General features: G+C 39.7%; 2 long non-coding RNA genes across 3 annotated transcripts; one reads left to right on the forward strand and one right to left on the reverse strand.

Annotated features, from left to right (window-relative positions):
• Positions 1-357: 357 nt before the first annotated feature.
• Positions 358-14,242, reverse strand: LOC105545622. Its single transcript, XR_001006954.1, has 3 exons — positions 14,120-14,242; positions 4,350-4,465; positions 358-1,132 (listed from the first exon to the last, which is right to left on the reverse strand). It is a non-coding gene; the product is annotated as an uncharacterized LOC105545622 (long non-coding RNA).
• Positions 14,243-14,747: 505 nt separating this feature from the next.
• LOC105545623 lies at positions 14,748-16,755 on the forward strand. Of its 2 annotated transcripts, XR_001006956.1 has the most exons (3): positions 14,748-14,781; positions 15,019-15,130; positions 15,277-16,755. It is a non-coding gene; the product is annotated as an uncharacterized LOC105545623 (long non-coding RNA). The 2 variants fall into 2 exon arrangements; XR_001006955.1 differs by lacking the exon at positions 15,019-15,130.
• The last annotated feature ends 218 nt before the right edge of the window (positions 16,756-16,973 follow it).

The raw sequence follows: 16,973 nt of genomic DNA on the forward strand, positions 1-16,973 counted from the left end.
TTGTTAGACAATCTTCCATCATGACAGTGAATGACTATGTAGTCATCTCTTAACTTAGCTCCATGTTTTTTTCCCTCAATACTGAGTGACAATTAAAAAAAGAAAACTACTTGTGACTAGGTACCACCCCTACCTTCTGACTAATTGACCTTAAGTGTGATTTAGGAATCAAGGTCATAAAATTTCCCCAGGTGATTCTAATATGCTGCCAAGGTTGACAGCCTCTGGTCTTTTAGGTTGCCTCATTTCCTGACTGCATTCTCTCTTGTACTGAGTGTCAATAACATAAAATGTGCTCAATATTATGTGTTAAAGATTTAATAAATTAAATGAGGACAGACCAATTTGGAATGGCTTGAGTAGCAGTAGGCACAGATTTATTTAACCAATCTTCAATAAAAGTGGACACTTCCACAGGGATGGTTACACCCTCCTCAGTTTCGGGAAGACAGCAGAGACTTCTCCAGTTAACATTCTTTTATGAGTGGTACACCATTCACGTCACTGTACCCAATTTACAGGTCTCTTGGATGTGGCTAAACTAGTTCTTCCTTCCCACCTGTTCTAGACAATTTTTTTTTTTTTTTTTGTCAAACACAAATCTTATTTTTTTCCTGGAACATAATTGAAATCTTAATCATTTGCAAAAGTCTTAAGAGGGAACAGTCTTCACAAGATAAAAATAATCCTTTTTTTTTTTTTTGCTTCTATTTTACTCTCAAGACCTCAAAGACTGTCATCATCACCCAATTTTTTTCCACTCCAGGATTCTCGTGTCTTCCCCTCAAGGTGCAGCTTTCTGTATGGTGTTGCTGTAGGAAGTCAGTAAGGTGGGTGATTTAGGAAATGGACTCCTCAGCCATCATTCCCTTATTAAGATCCAGTCTTAAGGAGCTATCAGTCTTTTCTTTTGGTTGTCTTTACTTCATTCTTCTTCTCCTCTTTGCTGTTGTTTGGTCATTCTGTAAGCAGGAGTGAAAATTATGTTCACTACTGTCACCAGAATTATTTTGCCGGGAGGAAGATGCTTGATATGGAGAAACAGCATCCCTAAGTGTTTGTATTCAAAATGAGCCTCTGAGGACATGGAAGTGCCTAGGACAAGGTCAAGATAATGGCTGAACTCCTCCACCTGCAACAAAGAAGGGAATTTATTTCTCTTCCTGAGAGGAAGGAGAAAAGACAAGGAGAAGCAGAGAAGAGACACGGTGATGGTGGAAATCTGGTTGCAGCACGAGGCTGAAGAGCTGGATAAAGCCTCTGGTGGCAGAGAGGTTGGGAGAGGTGTGAGAACAGCCTGGCTTTGCTCACAGCTCTTGGCACTGCTGTGGCATGAGTCCCACCTCTTTGCAACCCTGTGCCCCACCCTTTCAGTAGTTTATTTTGCACATACCTGTCTAAGGGTGAATATGTGTGCCTGTGTAAATTATAAAAAGTAGCATAGAATTTTATGACTGGATGAAGGTAACAGAGTCAACATACATGGAAATTATAGCCAAAGCCAGGAGGAAACTGTGCTTATGGAAACCCTGGAGAGGACTTTGGATGTATTGAGGTACTAGAATGGAGCTCAAGGCAGTTCTATGTAGGGTTACACTGAATTCACCCTTTCCACAATGATTTAATGGGAGGATAAAGAGTAAATAGATCTCACCTAGATACTGTGCAGGATTCTAAGACCACCCAGAGATACCTCATGAAGGACTGACAAGCTAGTGGAAGTAAGAGACACATACAAAGAGCTAAATCTTAACACCAGGAAGACTGTATCTTAGACATGCAAAGAATAAGTTCAAAGTAAAAGAGATCTCTTCCAATTACGGAGACTGTGAAAGCTACATGAAAAAAATAATGGTTCCTGAGCTAAACTTTGAAAAATAAATAGCATTTAGATATGGAGATGGGAGAAAAATAATAATAATAACCACCACCATCATCATCATCACACCTATACATTAGATGGGGAAAATACACCTATGTAACCACCACCCCATTAAGATATACAAGATATTTATTGCTTTAGTTTCCTTATATCCCTATCCAGGTGAAACCCCATGAACCTTCACTCCAGAAAAACACTCTGATTTCTGTCACCATGAATCAGAATCGTACATTGTGCTGAGTGTTTACTTGCATTATCTCATTTGATCCTCATAAAAGCCCTTCGATGTAAGTAAAATGAATGGCTCCATTGTACAGACGAGAGGCCAGGCTTGGTTTAATAAGTAATTTGCTCCAAATCGCATAGCTAGAATTTGGCAAAGCTGGAACTTGAACCCAAAGCTAATTTTAAAGCCCAGACTCTTGTCTAATTCACAGAGAAAATAACATAAGCAAGATGAAGAAAACTATATAATATATATGGACAATAGTAAATAATTTGGTTGCAGTGTAAGGCATATGAGGAAAGTAAAGTTTAGCTAAAATGTTCTGGTCTTTTATTGGTCTCTTTTCCATCCAGAAGAAGTACTGTGTGTATCTGTAATCCTCCCACTTGTAATAACTCTGACCCTTAAACCTGCAGGTTTCAATCACCTTGTAGAAGATTTTTACATGTCAAACAGTGTTCTATTTATGAGGCACAGGATAACTCCCAGGTGGCCCTGTTAAATAATAAGTGTTGACTTCGTAGTATTTGCTGTTATTTATACATATGCATGTACACATTGGTACAGAAATAAATACACATTGCACACATGGGCATCTGTGCTGAAGTATGCAGCCAAGTGTCAGCACATTATCAGATTTAAATTAGTTGCCTGACTCTATTAATAGCCCTGGTTTTCCAGTTTTTGAAATAAAAGATCCCAGAACAGCTGGGCTGAAATCTGAAACAGAATGGAAGAATACAACCCTGTAAGCAGTAGTAGTCTGTCGATAACTGCTAAATAAAGTTTGTTGCTTCATAGGTTTGTGCAGATGCCCATAAAACAACCCTTGAAATGCTAAGTGCTTTTTAAAAACAGCATAATCTTCAACCAGTGAAAGGGGTTGATTATGCCTTATCAATCATTTTGAAAACCTCACTGACATCCCATTAAAATTTGAAAGCAGGGCTAAATCCAGGAGCAGAGAAGGTCCATGCAGGGCACATGGCTTCTTGAAAGGGCAGCAAGATTTCTGCCCACTTATCAAAGTTGCTTTCCTGCCAGTTTATTATTTCTGGAATTCCACCATTAAACATTTGGACTTTTTAAAATGCAATGCTGTCTTAGTTCATTTTGTGTTGCTATCAAAGAATGCCTGAGGCTGGGTAATTTATAAAGAAAAATGATTCCGCATGGCTGTATTAGAAGCAAGGCACCAGCATCTGCTTCTGGTGAGGACCTTGGGAAGCTTCCAATCATAGTAGAGGAGGAAGAGGAGCCGGCATGTTGCATGGTGAGAGAAGGAGCAAGAGAGAGAGGAAAGGGATGCCATGCTCTTATAAACACTCAGCTCTCTCATGAACTAAGGAAGTAAGGATTCCCTCATTACCACAGGAACCACACCAAGTCATTTATGAGGGATCCACCCCCATGGCCCAAACACCTCCCATTAGGTCACATCTCTAATACTGGGGATCAAATTTCAATGTGATATTTAGAGGGGACAAATATCCAAACCATAACACAATTCAGCTCAGTGTCCCTACTACAATTGATCCCTTGACTCCCTAAGTACTACGTGCTCCTACCTCATTGATCCCTGAACATGTAGTACACGGTGCTTTGCTCTGTCACTTAGTTCATGCTGTTGACTAAACTGTATGTCTTTACTTCTTCTGCCTGGCAAAATGCCAGTCACTCTTTAAAGCTCATCTCAAAGCACCCCTCCCATGACATTTACAAGATACTCCTCCACTATCTCCCTACCTGCTCAGGCAGAATAAATCATGTCTGCCCTGGTCTTTCCATAGAACTATATTATTATTACTACTATTATTATTATTTTGAGATGGAATCTCACTCTGTCACCAGGCTGGAGTGCAATGGCGCTATCTTGGCTCACTGCAACCTCCGCCTCCTGGGTTCAAGTGATTCCCCTGCCTCAGCCTCCCGAGTATCTGGGACTACAGGCACGTGCCGCCATGCCTGGCTATTTTTTTTTTTTTTTGTATTTTAGTAGAGATGGGGTTTCACCATGATGGCCAGGATGGTCTCGATCTCCTGGCCTCGTGATTCACCCATCTCAGCCTCCCAAAGTGCTGGGATTGCAGGCATGAGCCACCGTGTCTGGCCAGAATTGTGTTCTTGAACTATGGTGACAAGTGTCACATCTTCTCATGGAATACGTCTTTTGTTAGAGTGACAGCACGTATCTACTGTGGCCTTAAAGTGTGACCCTGGGGCTGGGAATATTGGTTTTACCTGGGAGACAGAATACCAGAATTTCAGGCACTTTCTCAGATCTTCTGCATCAGAAACTCATTTTACTAATATCCCAAGGTGGATTCATATAGACACTAACATTTGAGAGAGCCACTCTAGAGGACAGAGAACATGAGTTAGTGATCCTGTTCTCCATCACAGTACCAAGCAGGCTATGTATTCATTTAACAAACTGATGCAAGGGACCACATGCCAGACACTGTATTAAGAGCCAATGATTAAAAGATGACCAGGACATGAAGCATGTAAAATTGGAGTAGTTACACGTGCAGTTAGAGGTTAGAATACCATAGATGAAGTAGGAAAAGACCAACTCAGTTGAAAGCCTTGAAAAGACTTTATGAGTCTGAGAAACACAAAACTGGAAATTATTCAATAGGTTCCTTTACTGTGGGACATCTCAGAGCACTTGAACGCATTTGTTTCTCATGACTCTACAATGTGTATGATACCTCAAACTTATTTAATCATAAAAAGTATTTATGCTTGTATTTACTTACTTATGCATGGCCAATCTTGTGGGATTGTTTTTCAAAACATACACTGGAAATCACTAGTCTACTCCCACATATTTGGATTTCATTTTGGTTGGCCTGGTGACAGTATTTGTAATGTCTCCCATAGTGAATGAACTATTGAACACCTAACATTTTCCTCAACTAAATCGTAAGCTCTTGAAGAAGACGGGAGAATATTTCATACTTATTTGTTTTTCTACTCCAGCTTTCACATTGCTACTCAATCAGAATTTGCTGAAGGTTGTTCTGTGTCTGCCTTGCAACCAAGCAAAGCATAAAGGCATGGTGGATTCTTGATTGAGAACTCTATGGGGTTTAACATAGTAAGGAAGACACTCAAATGGGGGTTGTAATCCTGGCTTAGGTCCTAGCTGTGTTGATTTTGAGCTGGTCACTTACCCTCTCTAGGCTCTAACATTTACTTCATGTGCCAAGCATGGCTACTGTGTGACCGTGTTCTGTGGTGTCAGGATCTGCAAGTTTAAGAGTCTTCAATAGACATGAGGCCAGGCGCGGCGGCTCATGCCTGTGTGGATCACCCAAGGTCAGGAGTTCATGAGCAGCCTGGCCAACATGGCGAAACCCCGTCTCTAGTAAAAATACAAAAATTAACTGGGTGTGGTGGCGGGTGCCTTACAGGCACTCAGCTACTCAGAAGGCTGAGGCAGGGAGAATCACTTGAACCTGGGAGATGGAGGTTGCAGTGAGCCGAGATCATATCATTGCACTCCAGCCTGGGCAACAGAGTGAGACAGTCAGGAAAAAAAAAAAAGAGATAAGGATACAGGTAGAGAGGTTAGAATTGAATTTTAGGGAAAATTCTGTACTCTGCTTTTCTGAAAATCGTGTTTGAAAATTAGAACTAGTATTTTAGGATGATTTATATGAGAGCCATTCCAGAAGCTGTAAGATATATACAAAATCTTCTAGAGAGAGATTTTTCAAGACTGATATTATTTTATCTGTAAAATGGGAATAATAACATTGGTTTTCCTTTATCATTATTCATTTGGAACTTCAATAAATCTGAGAAGATTTAGCCTTACTAATTTTAAAAGTAGCTACTAAAATATAAAATTAGACTATAACCACAACAACAAAAATGTTGAACATGCATTGAATTCTAAAGTATTATTAACACAAGACTAAAAAATAATACCATATGCTTATTTAGCACTGGTCTTCCAAGCTGCTGAAAACACTTCACCCTGGTTACCTGAAATATTAATATCCTCATTTTATGGATGGAGGAACAGAAGTGTGGATGGGGGCTAGCTCACTCAAATACCACCAATGTCCTATTCAGAGCTGGGCATTGTCCCTGGGTCTCATGCTCCCCAGTCTGGCCTTTTACCCACCAAAACATATGCAAAAGAATTTTCATTTTGACCTTCAGCCTGGTTGATAAAAGCTGTCTTCTTCCCTGAAATATGTGTATATACACTGTGAGTTGCGTATTTATATGATTTCCTGAAACCTGCAGATAAACAATGATAATTGGAAATGGCCTGTGTGCTTTGGCAGATTTGAAATACTGTAGTACTTAATATAAGTCTGACTGCTTCTCATGATAAGCAGCCTTCACTTACCCAAAATCGAGGGCCATGATTAACTGGCAATTGGCTGGTATTAATTATGCGGCATGCCCTATAAATCTCTCTGCTGATGGGACCCTGGGCAGGTCTGAAATCAGACTAGGTCTTCAGGGGGATTGAGTTGGGAACACGCAGGAGAGTCTGGTACTCTCTTTCTCAGTCCATATTTGCCTCCCAGTTCCTGGCAGCCCCGACTGCATGTATTTCAAGCTCCATTTCCATCTCAGTGAGGTTATGTCCAATGTGATTGTACCTTCCCCTGACAGGGCCCATCCGCCAACCTTGCTCGTTTATCTCCCCCTTGGCCTCCAACATCAGAGTACTTGTAGAGCCTTACAACGTGCTAAACATTAATATTCACTAACTTGCTCCAGGGAGCTACGCTTCGCCGAGCGCATTTTCACCTGAAAGGAGTTGTTTAATATAAACATTTGGTTAATATTCTGTACATTTGAAAGTATTTTATCAGCATTGGTGTAGGACCAAAAGTCATTTAAATTCAATGGGAACTGATTATGCGCCAAGAATCAGTCCTTTCCAAAGAGTGTGTTTCCCCCCTAATATAATGTATACATTATCCAACTCACTTACACGGTTGATGGGAACACTTTGTGGACAAACATGCAGCCCTGCATTTCTTCTGACTGAGTATTCATCCATTCTGATGCTGGTGTTAAATGGGGAAAAATATTATACAATATTGCTTTAAAAACTGTCTAAATATAATTATCAACATCTCTGGAGTGCTAATAATTATCAAAACAAGAGTTCATCAGAGGAAACACACGGTTTGATGAGGATCCTCTACTCTTGAGTTACTGCCCCCTCACAGAAGAAGAATGCAATAACATTTCTCTTCTTCTTTACCTCTCTAAAGAACCCTGGCTCTCTGAACTGTCTTTTGGTCAATTTTTCTTTATATGTATCTCTGTGATACTCATTACCCCAAAGAATTGTTAGGTAGACAAACAAGGCAGATCCAATAAGGGTTGAAATAGATAAATGAAAACTACATTCCTACGTGTCTACTGAGATTTATTTGAATTACATTCCAAATTTTTAAAGTTTTCACAAGAAAAGTTGCCCCATCCTCCCCCAAAGGATGTGTTTCTCCTTGACCACAAATCTTTAAAAAATGGCTTCATAAGCCATGTTTTAACTTATAGGGGACTGTATCTGAGTTAGACACTGATTGGGATACTGGGTAGTGGCTTCCATGTAAAAATCCTTTGCAAATACGTTGCATAAAGGACATGGCTATGGTATGTATTCACTGTCAGGCCCAGAACAGAGGCTCATACGACAATTTGGTGCTAGTAGGACCCTTGGAATAGGTGGGACTACACAGCTCCTTCTGCTCTCTTCTCTTTTTGCAATGGAATCAGTTGACTTGAAGCTGAATATATGGTCCTTGCTGGATACTGATTTTTCTTTCAACTTTTGTTTTTAAACTGGGAAATATAACTTACTGGAGAGTAAACTGAAATATATATGTGTGTATATATACATATATACATACATACACACGCACATATATATTTCTTCTTCAAGAGCTTATAGTCTGGCTGAGAAGAACAGTTAGATGTTCAGTACTTCATTAATTATGTCAGACAATACAAATACTGTCACCAGGCCAAACAAAATGAAACCCAGACATATATTTATATGTACACATAACATGTAAAGATCTATGTAGCCACCAACCGTCTACTCTTCTTGACAGCAACTCTCTCCTTACCCTATCAAGCTTACTATGTCCTTAAGTGTAACTGGAGTTTGTTCATTTTCAATGATGATAAGTGAATTTTTGGACCAATTGTCAATAACACTGATAGGCATTTGGGAAATTTCTGTTTGGGGCTATTACAAGCTATGGTGCTGGGAGTATCCTCATTGGTGTAAACAGACAGTTGTACACACACCTTAGAGTATAATTGTTAGGTAAGAATTTTTGCATTTCTTTAATTTTGTTGAATAATGCCCAACTGTTTTCCAAAGTGTTGGCGGCAACTTTTATTCCTACCAGCAGCATGCAAGAGTTCTGAATGCCCCACATCTTTAGTAATACTTGATGTTGCTGAACTTTTAAATTTGAGCCAACCTGGTGGGTGTGCAGTGGTATCCTACCATAGTTTTAATTTGCATTTCTCTGGATATGGATCAGATTAAACACATTTTTGGTCTGTTGAGATATGGATATGGATATTGAGATATGTATGTGGATGAGATTAAACACATTTTGACTGTTGGGAATTCTTTGGTAATGTGTCTCTTCAAGTCATTTGCCCATATGTAGAGTAGGCTGTCTGGTTGATTTGGTGACCCAATAAAAGAATGACAGCCCTGTTATTGTGTATATGTACAAATTGCTCAGCGTTGCCATCTGCAAGTTTTACACAATTTAACCATGATAAAGACAAAACCATGATTAGTGTAGATTGCCTACCTTAAGTCTGCTAGTTTAGATTTTTGTACAGGTTTCCATAGTAAAGAAAATAGGGATTACTGAAGAGCACCATTGGGGCCGTGTCTCAACATCGAAAGTCCTTTGCTTGTAGTTGGAAGGGCTCTGACTCCTTCAAGGATCATTTACATTGCTGTAGCAAGGATTTAATAATGCATACCATAAAGTTCCAGAAAAAAATAAATTTCTCTATCAGTGAATAGCCAACTTACTCACAGGACCTTGGAAGAATACCAAAAAGTAATCTCTTGGATACTAAAAACACTCATTAGTGCTCCGACAGTGGGAACATTGGCATCCTAATTGGCAACATAACCACATACATGATAGTCACAATGAGTCAGAGCATGAAACACTCAGCCCAGAATTATTTATGGAGAGAGAGAGTTGGGCAAGAATATGCCCAACTCACCCTCTGAGATTCTGCTTCAAATGGTCCAGACACCTTCAAACTCTAGAACTCTTCCAGGATTTATCCCCTACAGGTAAACACTTATTGATTCTATTGGTGATCCTAGAATTCATACATTCCCTCTGTGTGTCTCAAGTTCCAACTCTCTAAGGCCATTGGTGACTCCAGTTGCCTCATCCTCCCCCAAAGAATGTGTCTCCTCTTGACTACAAATCTTTTAAAAAATCGCTTCATAGGCCATGTTTTAACTTATAGAGGACTGTATCTGGGTTAGATGCTGATTGGGATACTGGAGTGGTGGCTTCCACGTAAAAATCCTTTGCAAATATGTTGCATAAAGGACATGGCTATGACATGTATTCACTGTCAGGCCCGGTACAAAGGTTCATGAGACAACTTGGTCCTAATAGGACCCTTGGAATAGGTGGGGCTGCACAGCTCCTTCTCTCTTCTGTTTTTGTGATCGAGTCAGTTGGCTTGAAGCTGAACATATGGTAACTGCTGTCATATCACAGAAACCATTCCCTCTGCCATGGCAACCAAAGAATCAATGCACAATAAGAGCATGGGCTTACTCAATAAACACACAATGGCACAATGCATAGGCATTTTGTTTGTTTGTTTTTAGAAGCATTTACAATAGCTGTAAATAATTAATATGTTTCTTTAAACACATTTCTCAAGTCTTTCTGTTAGGGGAGATACTTGGAATTTATGTATCTTGTTCTACTTTATTTCTGAAGCAATTTCTTAATGGAAAGATATTTCCTTTCCAAATTCAGGGATATTATTCATCCCTGAGTTCACTGGATTCAATTCTGTTTTCTCCCAAAGATCTTTGAAATTAATTCACCAATATGTTGTTGCTAAATTCGATACCCAAGGAATAGCACAGGGATTAGAAGAACTGTCCTGATGCATCTAATAGCTATAGACTAAATAATTTGGCTCAGGAGTGATGAGAATATCAGAGGCATGCATTCTGCTTAGTATTTTAAGGATACCTATTTAGTTTTGTTCCCGTGCTCATCTTGGTGCATTCTTTCCTTGCTCAGTTCCGAAGGATAATTGCAATCTACTGTCTATACCAAAGTAGTTCCATTACATAAAGGGTTGGAGGGGGAAGAAATAAAAGTGGAGAAATTTCTGTGAGAAAGCATTGCCAGGGGCTGTTTCTTCAGGCTTTACATAACCTCATTCCAAGAAAAAACAAGCCAAAGTGTTGAAAGGAGCAGTAACTGGGACTAGGAGGCATACAAGTTTGGTTTCCACTTCTGTCTTACTTTCATTGTCTCCAGCCCCTCAGACAGAGCTGGGTAGTACAGACTGTGGTTCAAAGGGCCTTTCTGGATGAAACCCATGTTTCTTTAACCCTCAGCAGTGTGCTGTTTTCTCTATGTCATGCTCATCCATTAGCATTTTAATCTATCTTCATATGGCACTATTCTGCAGATAGATTTGCTTTCTTGCCTTTGTTTGTTGTACGAGTGACAAACTTGAGGGCATTTTCATGATTGGGAAAATGCCATGAAGTTGTAAAAATCAGGTGACTTCTTCTTGCCACACCCCAAGGACTGGGAAAGCAGAAATGGCTCCAACGAGGACTGCAAATGTTCTCAATATTAAAATGCTCAGGAGACTTGAATCTGATTAAAATGAGAAGGTCTAGTGGAGGCCTAGAGACTCAGACATGACCCTGAATTTCTCTATCTGCTAAATGGGATGTGGCTCATCCAACTCTTCAGGAAGTCATTCAATCAATCCTTTCTTTAATATGGACTTCTTTCTGTAGCTTCTAAGCAGCACTGGGAAATGAGACACATGTTTACATATTGCTTTGGTGGCATAATGGTGAGTTGATAGACTGTTCATTCTTATAAAACTATTTTCAAACATTGAAGGGTTTCTGTTTTATGACTTCATCGCTCCTTGAGGTCTGCAAATTCTTACATTTCTTGGTATTTCCCAGTATGTATGGATTGGGTCTATAAGTAAACAACCTCCCAATGGGAGACTGTAAGTAGAAAAAATGAGAATTTGGGGGATGGGAAGCAAATAAACTGTTGATGAAACTCTGTCAAATATTTTTTGATTTATTCTAAGCCAAATATGAGCCAAATGTGCTCATGGCCCGTGACACAGCCCTCAGGAGGTCCTAAGAACATGTGTCCAAGGTGGCCATGGTACAGCTTGGTTTTATATATTTTAGGGAGGCATGAGACATCAAACACATTTAAGAAATACATTGGTTTTGTTCAGAAAGGTGGGTAAAAAGTGAGGGCTTCTAGGCTATAGGTACATTTAAACATTTTCTAGTTGGCAATTGGTTGAGTTTATCTGAAGATCTGGAATCAAAGGAAATTTTCAGGTTAAGATAAAGGATTGCGGAGACCAAGTTTTATTGTGCAAAGGAAGCTCTCAGATAGCAGACTTCAGAGAGGACAGATTGTAAAATGTTTTTTGTCGGACCTAAAAGGGTGCCTGGCTCTTAGTTGATTGTCTCCTGGATCTGGAAAGGAAGGAAAATAAAACAAAGGGGAAAGGGGACTCTCTAGAGAATGTGGATTTTTCCCACAAGAGACTTTGCAGGACAATTTCAAGGTATGGCAAGGAAGTATAGTTTGGGGTAAAACATTTTGATTTTTTTCCTTGTTATGCCAGAGTCAGATTGGAAAGTAAATTACAATATACAGGGTTAAATAAAACCCATCTGATGAGAATTCATGGTTTGTAGGGCATGATTTCCCAGACCCTTTAGATAGGAATTTGAGTAAGATTAAAAAAAAAAATCAGAGCTTAGTCCTCAAAATGATCTTATAAAGGCCGTCTCTTTTCTGTACAGTGTATATTCCTAAACACTTTGTATTTTGTTTTAATATTTGTTGAGATGTCTTCGGGTGATGTGTACAGTCTAAGTCATGAATAGTCAATACTTGTTCAACATATTTCCATTCACCATCCAGAGTTCATGAAAGACATAGCTAATCAAGAACGGCACTCTTTACTGCTGAGCCACAACACAGTCTCAGAATATTTCTCAGGGTGACACTGCATGCAGACTGTATCAGTTGATCAGAGTTGTAATGCAAGATAAAATAACCTGCCCTCCTAGGTCTGGACTCAGCCAGTGATGTGGTTCCTCTTCTTAGGATGAGTGGCCAGATACAGAAGACAACCTTAGTCTGAAGGGCATAAATATTCAACTTTTTCTGCAGCTCCCTCCTCCTTCTGCCTCTAGTGAAGCATTCCAGATACAACAGGGACACCTTTGGCAGGCAAACACAGTTTCTTCTATCTCATTCCAGGCCACTGCCTCCCTTATGTCCTTATGCCTTCTCTCGGCATTCCTCAAGGATTTGAGTTGCTTTCTCATGGTGCATCCTCTAATCCCTAATAAAGTTCTGGGTCCACAGCTGTGGTAGGCTGAATTCTGAGATGGCTCTCACAATTCTTGCCCACTTAGTGTTCACGCTCTTTACGCTCATGATTAGGTTGCATCCTATGATAAAGGTGAAGGGATTCTGTAGACATAATTAAGGTCCCAGAGAAGTTGATTTTGAGTTAATCACAAGAAAGATGATCATGGATGGGTCTTATCTAATCAAGTGAGTGCTTCAAAGCCCAAGACCTTTATAAAGAAAGAAACAAAAATTCTGCTTGTCTTGAAGGATTAAACAGTCACATGCTAAACTACCTGTGCAAAAGGCCAAGTGACAAGAGCCTGAGAGCAACCTGTAGCTGCTGAGAGAAGTCCCTGGCCAACAGCTAGCAAGAAATGGAAACCTCAGTCATATAGTCACAAGAAAATAAATTCTTCCAACAATCTGGAGGAGCTTGGTGGTGGACATTTATCTGGTTGGTCTCCAGATGGTGTAAATGACCAACATCTTATTTTCAGCCTTGTGGGTACCCAGCTAAAACATGTCAGGCTCCTGACCCACAAAACCTGTGAGATAATGAATTTACAGTGTTAAACCACTAAGTTTGTAGTCATTCATTATGTAATAATAGAAAATGAAGGCACTAGATACAGGAGTATCTACTTGACCCTTTCTATTGCCTCTCAAAACCAGTAAATGGTTTCTTTTGAGTGTCTTACTGTTTTTTCCTATAGGATAATTAGCATAGTATAAGAACAACAATGAAACAGTGATAAGATTGGGGGAATTAAAGAAATTTCACAAGCTCTTATGTCACAATAGTTATTTCTAGTCCACATGAAGGCTAGCTATAGGATCATCCCTCCCACTCTTCTTCATTCCCCTGGGACAGATACTGCTAGTCCAAAGATGGAATGGGTGGAATCCCTGCCTTAGGAAATACTCAGTGGTGATGTAAGGTGAGATTTGTCTTGGAGGAAATCTTAACAGCCTCCAAGCCCTCCTTGGTGAATTCTCTTATTTGCAAGTGTTAAAGTGATTTACCCAGCCTTTTATTCCACTCCGTGCTACTTCCTATGTATACCTCACCTCCTTCATGAAGGGGCACTGCTTTCTTCAACGCATTTAGTAAGAAATGAACATTATTAGTCATTTACAGTTTGAAAAACTCCAGACAAGAGTCTGTTTTATCACTGGGTCATTCATTGCTTGGGGTAGCCAAGTTTACCATAAATAACTATCATAGAATTTCTTACAATGGATCAAATGGATCCTCTCCCTTGTTTTGGGAAGGGAGTCTTTTCAAAATTATTTTTATTTGAGACTTTTCATTAACTTATACTCCAAATTGGGGAATTATAATACAATAATTTTACCTACTTCATAAGGATTCTGTGAAGATTCAATGAGGAAATACATGAGTTCTTAGCACCATAAAGCACATAACACACGGTTAATAAATCTTAGCCATTATCATGATGATTACTTTAAATATCTAGTAGGCTGCCAGCAGCATGCGAGACCTTCAGGAAGGCAAGCAAAAATTCTTTTGTACCAGCTGCATTGGTCACAATAGAAACCTTTAGGTTCAACATCACAATGCCACTGGTCATACAGCTGTGGGTGGGGCTTGGAGTCAAACTATAAATTGGGGTACCTGAGCTTGTAGAATCCAGACAACCAAACCCCATCAATTGGCTGGGCACGGTGGCTCACGCCTGTAATCCCAGCACTTTGAGAGACCCAGGCTGGTGGATCACGAGGTCAGGAGATTGAGACCATCCTAGCTAACACGGTGAAACCCCGTCTCTACTAAAAATACAAAAAAATTAGCCGGGCGTGCTTGTGGGCGCCGTAGTCCCAGCTACATCAGGAGGCAGAGGCAGGAGAATGTCGTGAACCCGGGAGGCGGAGCTTGCAGTGAGCCGAGATCGCGCCACTGCACTCCAGCCTGGACGACAGAGCGAGACTCCGTCTCGATAAAACAAAACAAAACAAAAAACAAAATACTCCATCAATCAAGAGGAACTTAATCTAGGGAGGTAGGGTAGGGGGTTGATCAGGAGGGGTAGTTTAGAAAAATCTTTATTTTGGGCCTTTTCTAGACTATTGGGGAAAGAAGGGAATAGAGTGGATGGTTATAAAATTTCAGAATCAAGAAAGTTTAATCTGAGAGTCCCAGGTGATGATGAAGACCATGAGATATTGGTATTGGGCACTTAAAAGAATGCCAAATTGGAAAGAATTATGAGCTTTGTCAGAGTTTCTTCTCTTTCTAGGCATGTAGAAGAGCCTATTTACATCATTAAGTTGCCAGTTTTGTGTATATACATATGCAGATATGCATGCATAGTATACCATAAGGCAGCTTAGCTGATTGTAGACCTTAAAGTATGCTTCTTTGTCCTTTCTATCAGTTCACAAATTCTAAGTAGGGAAGAAGTTCTGCCTTAGACCTTGGATTTTCAGTTTTCTGCTGTTTGGTCTGTATGTTTTACATTTTTAGCCTTTTGAAAAAAAGGTCATCCTTTTCCCAGGGTTCTTCTGCTCACTGGGTCAGAAGCATCCGATTTCCTGTCATCAGTTGCAGTTCAGCCATGTTAATACTAAAAGTATAAGAGTATCATAATCCCAGAGTGATATAAAGACCTTTCCAAGGAAGATGAGATACCCGGAGGTTGTGAAGAAGTCTGAAGGATTTGACCACGTTCAAATGAAAAGCTTCAGTTCAGCAAAACACCAGAAGCAAATTCAAAAGATAAAATACACTCTGGAGAAGCCCATTCTCTCCAGACATCTGACAGTTCACAAAGAGCAACTGCAGTCCAACTTAAAACGTGGTAGGAAAATGGGCAGCGTGCACAGAAGCAATACATAAAAAGAAATAGGAACGCCCAATTAACCAGCAAAAGCCTGCTCATTCCTAATGAGGGAAGATAAAAGCTTAGTAAAGATTAAAATTTATTGAAGATAAAAATGGACACTTCTGGCCATATGTAAAAGCATTGTTGGTAAGAGAGTAGGGTAATTGACTTGCTCCTGGGAAATAATAGGCATTCAAACCACCTCTATAAGTGAATCCACTGGGAGTATCCACTAGGAATAGTAAACAACTGCCAATACCCAAGTTTGTGGTCCAGAACTTGAGCAGTGATCTAACAAAGTAGAGGCTCCCCCTGTGTCATGGGCCCCACCTCTTAAGCAAAGAAGAAAGCCTTATTTTGGTAACTCACCCAAATAACAGAACCTTTTTTTGATAATCTTATAGCATTTATTTGGTTAAGTCTGAGGCAGAATTTTTTTCTCCTTTGTATCTTTTTTTTTTTTAAATCCTTGAAGTTTATTATCAAACTACGTCTTGATGTTTCTTCAGCATGTGAATAGGCCTTTCTATTCCCAATTAAGTGTTTCTTTCCTTTAATTCAGTAATCTACTAATCATGTATTTTAATTTCTTTTTCTGTCATCCCTCCCCACGCCATAAGCTACCAGTCACTGTACATGTTGGAGCTCTCCTTATTGTGCCAAAGATCTCTAATGTCATGTCTTTAGTCATTATTTTGTGTCAGAAATTTTTGTTCTTCCAGGGTCATCTGGCAATGTCTAGAGACATGCTACTGGCACCTATAGAAATGCTAGTGACTTCTAATGGGTAGAGGCTAAAAGTGCTGCTAAACATCCTACAATGCCCAGGACAGCCACTGCCACAACAAAGAATTATCCAGTCCACAATGCCCATAGTGCTGAGGAGGAGAAACCCTGTCCTAGGGTCAAGGTTGGATGCTGACAAGACTAATTTCAAGTGATTTCAAATGATTGTGGGGAAAATACACAGAAGTTGACAGGAGCAATATGTAGATATTTCCTCCTGTAAATTATATTTCCCTAATGCTAATGCTAGAGCATTTGGAAGCATGTGTATAAATATTTGAAGCACAAAACCAGAGAGAGGCCCTTATGTATTTAGCTTCTAGTTTTAAATAATAGATACTACAATAAACCTTGATTAAACCTTGATTATCTGACATGCTCTGGGGGTGTGCTTTTTGTGTGGGTTACATTTTCTAGTTAATGAATGTTTAACCACAAAATGTTTTTGTTTCAAGCTTTGCTTTGCAAAAATATAGCATTTCTAGCTGAAGTGCTTGTAATGTCCCTGGATTGTGAAATAAGCTGAAAACCCTGAAATTCTATATAAATAAAGAAGGGGAGAGTATTATGGTTATGAACACAAT

This window comes from Mandrillus leucophaeus, unplaced genomic scaffold (genome assembly GCF_000951045.1).
Source record: "Mandrillus leucophaeus isolate KB7577 unplaced genomic scaffold, Mleu.le_1.0 Scaffold333, whole genome shotgun sequence".
Lineage (NCBI taxonomy): Eukaryota > Metazoa > Chordata > Mammalia > Primates > Cercopithecidae > Mandrillus > Mandrillus leucophaeus.